Source organism: Microtus oregoni, unplaced genomic scaffold (genome assembly GCF_018167655.1).
Source record: "Microtus oregoni isolate MIOR12 unplaced genomic scaffold, Mior012 000036F_ref0000092, whole genome shotgun sequence".
Taxonomy (NCBI): domain Eukaryota; kingdom Metazoa; phylum Chordata; class Mammalia; order Rodentia; family Cricetidae; genus Microtus; species Microtus oregoni.
In genome coordinates, this window is record NW_024543095.1 from 13,876,455 (window position 1) to 13,887,474 (window position 11,020).

Consider the following 11,020-nt stretch of genomic DNA (forward strand, 5'->3'; position numbering starts at 1 on the left):
GGGTAAAGAAGGACCAAGAAATCTTTAATACAGACTCTCCCAGGCCGGTTCCATGCACCAAACCAGAACTCTTGGTCCACCTTCTCAACAAAGATTCTACTGGGCCCTCAGGCTTTTGATTAGGCATGACAGGGGAGTGGGAAGTGACAGTCGATACTAAATCAGTCCTGTTGCAATAAGCAATAAGAATATGGAGAGATCATCTCCTGAGACCACCTCCTAAGACCGTTCTGAGGCTGGGAACTGGAGACAAGCTGGGTCCTATAGTCTGGAGAGCTGGCAGACAGACTAGAAGAAGGTGTTCCCAGGCCCTGTGGGTAAGTGACCCATGCAGGGACATGGAAGTCAGAATGGGCAGGGCTTTCCTGAGGACGCTTAGGATATCAGTCTGGCTGTAGAGGGAAATCTAAGCAGTGAACCTGTAAGAAGGCAGGAGGAAAGATCAGAGGACCAGAGGCTTTGGGACACTTGCAGCGTGTGCAGAGAATGTGGCTCTGTAGGGTGAAAGTGGTTTAATACACATCAGCCCCGCCCCACCCCCACCCCAAGGTGAAACCAGGGAGAAACGCTGGGGTGCTCACACAGAAGCTGGGATAATGATGGTTTAGAGGGAGGTGGCGATGACAGAAAGACCAGGAAGCGAAGGTGAGTCTGGGATAGACTTCAAAGAAGGAAACAAGCCATGCTGACAGCACAGACACGAGGGGATAAAGGAATGGCAAGAGTCAGACACCTCCAAGATCTCCAGTCTGGGAGCCAAGAGGGGCTGCCCTTTTGTGTGTGTGTGTGGGGGGGGGTAAAGAAATTACAGAAAACTCTCCCAAATCTTCATTTTCCTTTTCAACAACAAAAGATGTTCTGAACCGAGTCCTGGGGGAGGGAAGGTGGGTTCCTGAGATCTGTACAGCAATGAAAGCAGCCTCTGCCCACTTTCATGCACTTCAAAGTGACTCACACCTGTGCTTCATTTGATCCTCAAAAGAACCGCAGCAGGTGTCGGTATCCCCATTTTGTAGATGAAAAAACTGAGGCTCAGAAAAGCCAAACCATTTGCCCCAAGTCACAGGAGCACTTCAGGGTACAGCTGGCCACAGAAACCTTCTGAGTTCCTGCTCAGGAGTCCCTCCTCCCACCCTCCCCCCCCCACCCCCGCCACTGAGTGTTGGCAGCTTAGGAGAAGGATAAAGAAGGGCAGGGGCCGCACATACCCTGAGTCAGGAGAGGGTGTGGGCAAGAAGTGTGGGGTTCAGGAAGAAGATCCATTGGGATTTGAACCATATCTCAGCCTGCTCCTCACACTCACATAGGACGCAAGCCAGGAGCTCAGGATTGGACTCGCCAGGTCTACTCAGACATCACAGATGGTTTGAATCAGCGTGCTACCTTGATAGGAATAAAAGGGAATCCCGAAGACAGTCTCACGCCAGCTCCATCCATCTGGTCAGAGAACTGCATCTTCCAGGAGAATTTCCCTATCTGGGGTCTCACGCCTCTACCCCGCCCCCCCCACCCCCCCGCACACACACACACACAGACACACATATAACACAAGCCCAGCAAATCAAGAAGGAAATCCTGTCCCAGAGAACACCTGTTTGTTCCTCCACCAGAAGAACCACTCCCAGGTTGCCAGAAACTTCTGACCTCAGGTTCTGGTTTGACAAGCTCTGACCATGACCTTTACTGAGGTCAAACATGGTTCCTAGGGAAATGGAATAACCATGGCTGATGATCTAGGTTGGGATGTGGTGGATAGACAACCAAGTGGGGCAGATGGGCCTGGATACAAACAAATGAAGACCAGGAAAGCGAATGTCCTACCTGTGTCCTGGCATAATGAATGCCTTGTGGGTTGTTGTTATTGCTGTTTGGTTAGGTCTTTTTTGTTTTTGAGACAGTCTCACGGAGTAGCCCAGGCTGGCCTAAAACTCCCTACATACCCTTGACTAGCCTCAAACTCACCAAAACCCTCCCACTTCAGCCTCTAGGCTATTAGGATTGCAGACACCATAAGCCACCACACCCAGCTTGCCCCAGTGTTCATTCTATCACTCATTCAACTTGGCAACTGTCATTGTAGCATCCCTGTTCATAAGACACTTAATCTAGGCTGGAAAAAAAAAACATGAAAGCCGAAATGAATCAATGGATACGGTGACATAGTCCCCAAGATAAAACCAGATCTGTGGTTCAAAGATTCTATCAGAGCCAGGCCCCCAAGAACAAAGTAGCCCTTCCACAGGGAAAGGGAATAATTGCATCTCTATTCCTCCAAGCATTCAATGTTTGCTCAGGGATCTATTTCATGAAAATTTGGCCCTTAACCCACCCCCAAGCCACGCCCCCAAAGCTTGTCTTAGAGCTTAAAAATACAATGAAGTTAAATTTTAAGAACCTTTCATTGAGTTCCATGAGGCCCCTATTAATTTTATTGTTTCAATAAAGCATTAATTTAATTGTCTCCAGAAGGGCCCTGTTAAATGCACAGATGTTACCTGAATCAGAAGGGAGGGAACCGGGAGCCTTTTTTTCCCCCACCCTTTCCCATTAGCACGTTAGCAGGATTCTGTTATTGGATTAACTGATTGTCACCTTAAAGTCACAGAGTGGAGCCCTAAGGGAATGGGACACCGCTTAGTTGAACTCAAAACAACCACAGATCAGTTTCGGGGAGTGAGGCTCAGTCAATAAGAAGACTGGTTTGGGCTAGGACAAAAGAGGTTTTTGTGGTTGCTTTCTCGTTGCTAAGGAGACGCTTGTTGTTGAGTCTTTCCTGTATAACTGGTGTCTCTCATTCAGAAGAGAAGCACATCACTAGATGTATGGTATCCAAGCCATAGGAGGAGAAGCACTCAAATCAACTACCAAAAGACCTTCACCACCACCCATGCTTGGAGCTTACGATACACCCCCGAGAACAAGATAGAGTCACCCTCATGGTGCTCGCCTTCCTAAGAGGGGAGGCTAGAGACAGCAAGGAGAACTATGACAGATGTGGCAAGATCATCTCAGAAAACAGTGTCTTGAGATTGTAAACCAGAGCAGCATGATGGACAGTGGCCAGAGGAGGCCTTTCTGATGAGATGACATTGGGAGCTGGAGACAGAGAAGGAACCACCCTCCCCTGGAAAGGTCTGGGACCTCAGCAGGCAAAGGGAATGAGAATGCAAGCATCCAGAAGCCCTGTTTCCGCGAGGACTGTTACCAAACTGCTAAGAAATAAGAAGGCAATAACAGAAGGGGAGGCTACAGGGTCGTCTTCTCATCAAGAATATTTGGGGCTGGAGCAATGACTGTGAGCAGAGGTCTTGCAGGGCAAGGATGAGAAGTGGAGTTTGAATGCCCAGAACCCACACTCTTACCATGGAGCACTTCTGTATGCCAGAGCTCCTGCCGGGAGGTGGAAGGCAGGGCCAGAAGATTCCCTGGAAGCTCACTGGCTGGCTAGCTTGCCGTCTACACAGACTCTGTCTCAAACAAAATGGATCCTCGGACCTTTACACATGCACCATGGCACATACACCCCAAATCCACATATACAAATACATACACACACACACACCACCACCACCACCACCACCAACAACAACAACAACAACAACAACAACACCGTCCGCACCACGCCACACATGAAAAGATTTTCAAAACTGTCAAGACTGGCTGAGTGTGGTAGTACACGCTTGTACTCCTGCCATTTGGGAGGCAGAGGCCAGAGGACGACAAATTCAAGGCCAATCTTGTCTAGATCGCAATACCAGGCAAGTCTGGGCTACCAAGCAAGACCTGTCTCAAAAGAAAACAAAACAGAAAGAGGCTATGTCAGCTGGGCAGCAGTGAGGCATGCTTTTAGTCCCAGCACTCAGGAGGCAGGGCAGGTGGATCTCTGTGAGCTCAAGACCAGTCTGATCTATAGAGCAAGTTCCAGTACAGCCACAACTACACAGAGAAACCCTGTCTCAAAAAAAAAAAAAAAAAAAAAAAAAACTGAGAGGGAGAGATAGAGAGAAATATGTCAAGAAACACCACGGGATAGAGACTAAAGTCGATGATCAAGACACAGAGCTGAGCAGAGCAGGGGTGTGACCATGACAGGAACTTCAAGTCCCATTGTTCTTAACTTCAATAGGGAATTAAAGCAGAAAGAGAAAACGATGTATACTTCCAGCCCCAGGTCATTTGTGACAGTTTCAGAAAGAATAAGCTAGCAGATAGGTGGGGGAAGAACTCCTAAGATTGGTGAAGCTACCAGCTGGGCTGCCACTCTGAGTCAGGAAGTACTTGTGTACACAAGAATCCAAGAGGTAGGTTGCGCCTGACTGTAAGCGCCAGTTAAATTACTCTCCAAATGATGGGGGGGATCATCAAAGATCCTCCCAGCAGGAAAACGGTGTGTTTGAAGCAATGTTCTTGGCAGATGAATCTGGTGCCCATGCATGCTTTGAGCTAGGAAGAGACCCAAACCTGGAGCACTGCGTGAGAGAAGGGTCGAGGCTCTGGAGAACAAACCCAACTGACAGGTTTGCTTTGGGGTTTTCTGGGGTTTGTTGTTGTTGTTGTTGAACAGCCCAGGACTGGAATTTGAGCTTGGAAACTTCTTGGAAACATCAAGAGTCCTGAGGTGTCTATCCTTGAATTTGACTGCAAAAAGCAAGGCAAGCTGGTGGAAGAGGGGCTGATGGGTCCACAAGGCATCTTCAGGAGCCTCTACCTCTGGGGTCATAGTAGTCACCTCTGCAGATGGGGCTGGAGGAGCAGGCAAGATGTCTCTCACATCTTACCTACAGGTAATCTACTTTAATGGAAGGATTTTGTGTAATTTTTGCTTCCTTTGTGTGTGTGCGTGCGCGCATGTGTGCACGCTTTTTCTGAATTTTTCAAATAATTATTTTAATTCCACACAGACTCCCAGAATCAGGTTAACCCTTTGTAAACTATCATTTCTGTTTAGTTTGTTCCCTCATCCTCAGAAAAGAGGAGGGGGGAATGATTACAGAGCCCTCTGGGGTTTCTGAAGTACTCTGCATAGGAGCTGAGTGAAACCTGGTTTTCTACTGCAGAACCTCTTCAAGGTGTCCCAATAGCTACTCGCCCCAGAGGGGCCCTATCTAACTCTATTCTTTGAATGCTCTTACAACACCACAATACCACACACTTACCTTCTAACCAAGATGGCAGCTCTGGGATTTTTGTTACAGAAATCAACTCAGCCCAGACAGATGGTAAGCTACAATGCAAGTGAAAAAAGGGAATTTCCAGCAGACCCTTGTAGTGAGAGGCCTCAGCACCCAAGCTTAGACTCAGCCTCCTGACAGCTGTCTTCAGGCACCTCATCTTTGCCTTCTTATGTCAATTTTCTCATCATGAAAATTGGACATAATGATAGCGTTTATCTCCTGCAGTTGTTAAGCAGATTATATGATAATGGAATGTGCTTAATAAGTGTGCTCTATCATTAGTATTAATAAGAACAATAAAATAATAAATCTTTATGACCCAACCTTGTTACCTGGAGGCGAAAGTGACTGTAATGAAGTTCTGCCTTGGCCTCCATTGGTGCCTCCCTCTGCTTCTCTCTCGGACCAGAGTCCCCCGCCCTCAGAAACTAATGAAAAGTTGCAGAAAGGCCTAGAACCTGGGCCAGGGTCCACTGCTGCTTCCACAGGCTGGATCGTTCAGCAGATCCTTAAAAACCACAAGCCTCATCGTCTACAGAGTGAACACTCATTCTGTCCTCATGGTACACGTCAGGGAGACAGGACCTTTCCTGGTTCAGAGCTGGCCCTCCCAACATGCCAGATCTCCATCAGGGTCAGGCAGCATAGCTCATCCACCTCTCTGTCCTTTGCCCTTTGACCTCCCATGTTCTTCTTTACTTAGGTCCTAATGGTTTGAGATGAATCTTCCCAGATATACCTTAAACTCCTGAGAGTGGCCCCAGAGTCAAGACTCTCTTGAGTAGGAATAGTGTCTTTCTCCAGTGTGCCCCCAGGAAAAAGAGGGGATCAGATGAGAACTGCCCACCCTCTGTAAGTTTAGAGTCAGGTGCACACTCAGTGACCCCCCTTTTTTAGTCCCCCTCCACTTCCCAAGCTGCAGCAAAGAGAATGGATTCATAGAGTTGGGCAGTGGTGGTGCACGCCTTTAATTCTAGCACTCAGAAGGCAAAGGCAGGTGGATCGCTGTGAGTTTGAGGCCAGCCTGGTCTACAGAGCTAGTTCTAGGACAGCCAGGCTACAAAGAGAAACCCTGTCTTGAAAAACTGAGAGGGGGGGGGATTCCTTCTTTTTGATCATGTCTAAGAGAAACATTCTTCTATCTATTCACGGAGCACTGGTTGGCTAGAGAAGGTGTGATATATTATCTCTAGCTTATACATACATACATATGTGTGTGTGTGTGATGTGATATATCGCTAGATATATTATATCTGCATGCATACCTCCAGACCTGGCTGTTGTATGCCCTGAGAAGGCCTCGGGTTCACCAGCTTCTGCCAGGGTCTATTTATTCCCATGGCCTCTCTCTGGCTCTCAGCTTGCCAGTCCGTCTGCCCAAGATAGACAGAAGCCCTGGGGTTTGGCCCTTGATGTTTTTCTTTCCCACCTCCCTCCTTCTCTATTCAGTTCAGGGTCCCAGCCCCAAAGACAACCCCTTATGCCTTCTCCCAGGTGACATGTACCAGAAAGTGTAGTCATGGAAAGTACAACCTTAGAAAGTCAGAAAATGGAGGGGAGCAGAGATCACCACAAGGTATCCCAAGCAGTGGGTGCGCTGAGCAGAAAGGAGGTAGCAAACAAGAACAGGAGGAAAGGCCACTGAACAGGCCAAGCTGTGGGGAGCATCAGGAGCCCAAGACATTTTGATTCCTGTGTTGAAAGAGGGCCTGGCCCCATGACATAGTTGTAGGGCTGAAGAGGCTCAAGTTTCCAGGCAGCGAGCCCCACCCAAGGGAACCAAGCTCTTCTCCAGAAAGCTGCCATCTCTCCTGAGCACAGCTCTCTCCATCTCTGTCTGACTACCTCTCTAGAGATTCCGGGCTTTCGTCTGTTCATGTTTCTGCATCTTACTCCATCTCCATCCCGTCTTTCTCCCATTCCCATCTCCCATAATTTCTTGGGGACTCTGATTTGGGACTCCCTTTATGTCCTGTATGTCAGAAACACGACCTCCATCATCTGTTTTTGTTTGGTTTTTGTTTTGTCTTGTTTGAAAAAGTCAGTTTCACTTCCTACCTGATGGGGTGAAGGAACAGGTTGCCTAGCTGTGCTCACCCCACCTTTCTTCCTTTTGAAAATAGTTCCCCTCCCTGAGTAGCTGGCTCCAAGGGGGACAGAGCTGAGGCTGGACCCTGCTCTTGGCCACTGTGGCATCAGAAGGCTGATGCCAGGCCTTCTGCTAACTCATCGTAATATGGAGAAGGGCCTTTCTGATGAACTGCTAGTCTGAACTGCTAGTCTGCTGGTTCTGGAAAAAGTGAACACTCCAAATTTGAAGGGAGCCTGGAAGCCTGAGCAATTTCTCTGGTGGAAACCACAGGGCAAAGGAGTCAAAGCCAGTTCTGCTGTGAGAAAGAATCATAGCCAACCACGTTGCCTACCATGTCAAAAATGTTTATTTGCTGTTATTAATACGAGATTGCACATGCTGAAGACTCTCAACTGAGACTGAATCTCTGACTTCAAATCCAGAGTTCGTTACTCAACTTTTCCTAGACCTGAGCAAAGGACTGTGGACATTTTCTTAAAGTAAAGCCTCAGGATTCCAAGTACACAAGCATCCTGGTTATAGAAGTGTTGTCTCCAGCTTACTACTTTCTGGAAAAGCGTGAAGAAGTAGCTAAGGAAACTGAGGGAAGGGCTGGGAGAAGGCACTCCAGGAAGAAAGACTTGGAAGAGAAGGGTCTCATGGGACAAGGCAGAGGATGGTCAAGAGGCCACACCTGATTCAAGGCTGGGGAACGTGGCTTTCTGTGACGGGAAGGTGAGGGCCAGGCTGCATGGAGAGCTAGAGCGAGCCCGGGGAGGCCTGGATTACCAGTCCAGTTCATCCTCCAGTTCTTTCAGCAGGAAAAATGCTCCACCGGGAACGTTAGGGACCTGGGCTGGAAGGAAATGGATAGACCAACACAAGCAGCCCAGCAGGGTCGATGTTATGAAGGAAGTAACTAGAAGCAATTCCCGGATAAGGGAGTCTTGTAGAGTCTAGGCCAGCTGCCTCCTTCCCAAGCACCGCATCCTGGTTAGTTTGTTGTACTGGAGTGTAAAGAAGGGAAGAGAAAGAAAACACAGTGAGTCTAAAGCATCTAGCCTTGTTTAGCTATTGATGGTCTAAAGGTTCCTGGTGGGGTTGGAGCTGGAGAAAGAGTGGGAACAAGGGGATGCTGGGATTGAAAAACAGCACCAGGCTCTGAGCTGGACACTGGCCTGTGAGGCACAGGCTGTGGTGTGGGCCTTGCTTGGCCTTTCTTTGGATGGCTGGGCAAACATAGATGAGGGAACAGTAGCTTTGCCCAGTTCTTTAAAATAATGCCTCTCCCTGGGTGGCGCGCGCACACACACACACATACACACACACAGCCAAACAATCAAAACTTGGTTAAGAACTGTCAGTGCCAAAGGTTTAATCTCTTTCTTTTAGGAGCCAAAATCCTGTTTCCTTCTCTGATGGTGCACGTCTGTGTGTCTGAGGGAGGGCTGAAGGACACAGAGTGTGAAGAAGGCTCTTTGTTCCGGGAGGGAGGGAGGACTCCTGTTTTCAGGGCTCTGGGTGTGCACACACGTGTCCATTTGTGCCTATTTCTCTGGCCCTCGTGCACTGAACTTTCAAACCATAACAGAAATACCAAAGCTTGGCAGAGATATCATAGGGATAATTATCTAATTTCAGAACATGTTATTATAATACCTACACGATGTGTAATGAAATTAACAATGTTCACGTTATATTCACCAACTCTGCGCTGTAAACCCACAATACCAATCCCTCCCCATGGAGGATTCTCTGAGTCATGAACATGCAGAGGATCCAAAGAAAGTCTTTCAAGGAATATGCCCCCCGCAACGGCTTTCTCAAAGATGGCCATGTTTGACTGGGTAGCCTGTGAAATTGCTGGAAGGCAGGTAGACCTATCTGAGGATGGTAGCTGGTCCTCACACCTCTTGAGTAGACACTGTGGAACTGGCAAGGAAATGGCAGTCATCTTGGGGTCACCCAGGCAGATAGGCGATTTCTGATCCACCCGGTTCCTCCTCTTCCCTCGTGGGTGGGGGCTGGGTCGCCATAGAGGCTGTGTGCAAGGGGACTGTTTACTGTTTGCTGCTGTTTCGTGTTGACTTTAGCCAGTAGCTCTGTTTACAAACCCAGGTTGGTTTTCTCAGCACAGTTAATTAGACCAAAGACATCTGGTGTGAGGGCTGGGGAGGGCATCTGCTCAGAGCCCCCCCCCCCCCCCACTCTCCCGGCAGCTATGGGCCAGGACGGGCGGAGCAGCTTAAACAGGAACAGACCAAAGTACGGGACTTCATCAAACCCAAATCTCTCAGGGGGAATCATGGCTTCCTTCAACCTGTCTTTCCCATGACTAATAAGATAGCATGGACCCCACTTTCTGAGTCTTAGGGGACCACAAAGTCAAATCCAGAAGGCCTACCTCAATAGGACCACAGGCTAAGCATAAGAAATTTGCTCCCACCTCACCTTCCATGTACAAAAGAACTAGACAGAAATTTCTATTCCCTTTCTAATCGCAGAGACCCTTTTTGCCTTTGACAGGAATGTGAGACCTCTTAAAGGAAAACCTCTACACCCTAAAAAGCCCCTCAGAAAGAAGGTTCTGGATTCCTTCCCCACCCCTACGCTTCCCCCCCCCCCCCACCCAGTCTCCTCCACCTATCCATGACACTGCCGGAAGGGAAAGATTTTCCTGTCCAGAGGAAAACTGGAGGGAGCCAGAGGGGGTGAGAGGACCTAGGTGGATAGTTTCTGGGCCCTAGGGAAGTGGAGTGCTGCAAGGGGGAGGGGCAGCGGCTTATCTCGCAGGAGGGGGGAGCTCACTCCAAACAGCTAATGCACTGGCGTGTGAAAGCCCCTCAATTAGCACTAATGATGCAATCAGGGAGGGAGGAGGAGGGACCAGAAGTTCTGATGGAGTCAGCACCAACTTACACACAAGGCACACACACACCCTTCCTGGGACGCAGTAACCCCTTCAAGTCACGCAGATGCCCACACTCCACAGACGGGACGTGCGTGGACACTAATGCACTCGGTGCATACGGTTCCAAATCCCCTACTGGCGGGACAGAGATGGGGGGGGGGGTCTCGGAGATGGGGGTGGAGCTCGTCTGTCTAGATGTAGGGATTCGGGGACAAGGCAAATTAGAAAGTCCTGGGAGAAGGCATTTGAACAGAACCTCTCAGAAAGCTCATGATTAACTCGGAGACCACAGTCCACACCCCTCGCGCTCTCGCAGGTGCCGGGCCGCCTTCCCGAAACCGCCGCCCTTCACCACACCCAGAACTCGGGCTGTCCCAAAGCAGTCTCTCCCGCAGAAGGTGGGACCCCTGAGCCCTCCCCCGCGCCCCCCCCAGGAGGTAGCCGTGCACCCTGATGACCCCCGCACCCAGGCCTTGGTGGCTTGTCCCTTGGAGCCCGTTACTCGCCGGCCTCGTCCCCCCACCTCCCCGCACCCTGCCGGCCAGCTCTGCTTTCGTCCTCCGGGTCCCGTTATCCCGCCTCGCCTCGGGCTTGGAACCCATGCCCGCCGCTCGCCGCCGCCCACTCCCCGCTCCCCGGCCTGAGCTCCGGGGGCCGCGCGCTGGGCAGGGCCGGAGCCGCCTCCGCGCCGCTTCCCAGGCCGGGCTGGCCGCGGGAGGAGGTCTCGCTGTCAGTCAGCGGGGAAGGCCGGCCCGGGCGGCCGGAGGGGGCGGCGCCGAGGACGGGCTCGGCCGGGCGCTGGGAGGCGCTGGCGGAGGGGCGGGCGGGCGAGCGGGGGCGGGAGGGGGTGGCTCCGGGCCTTAT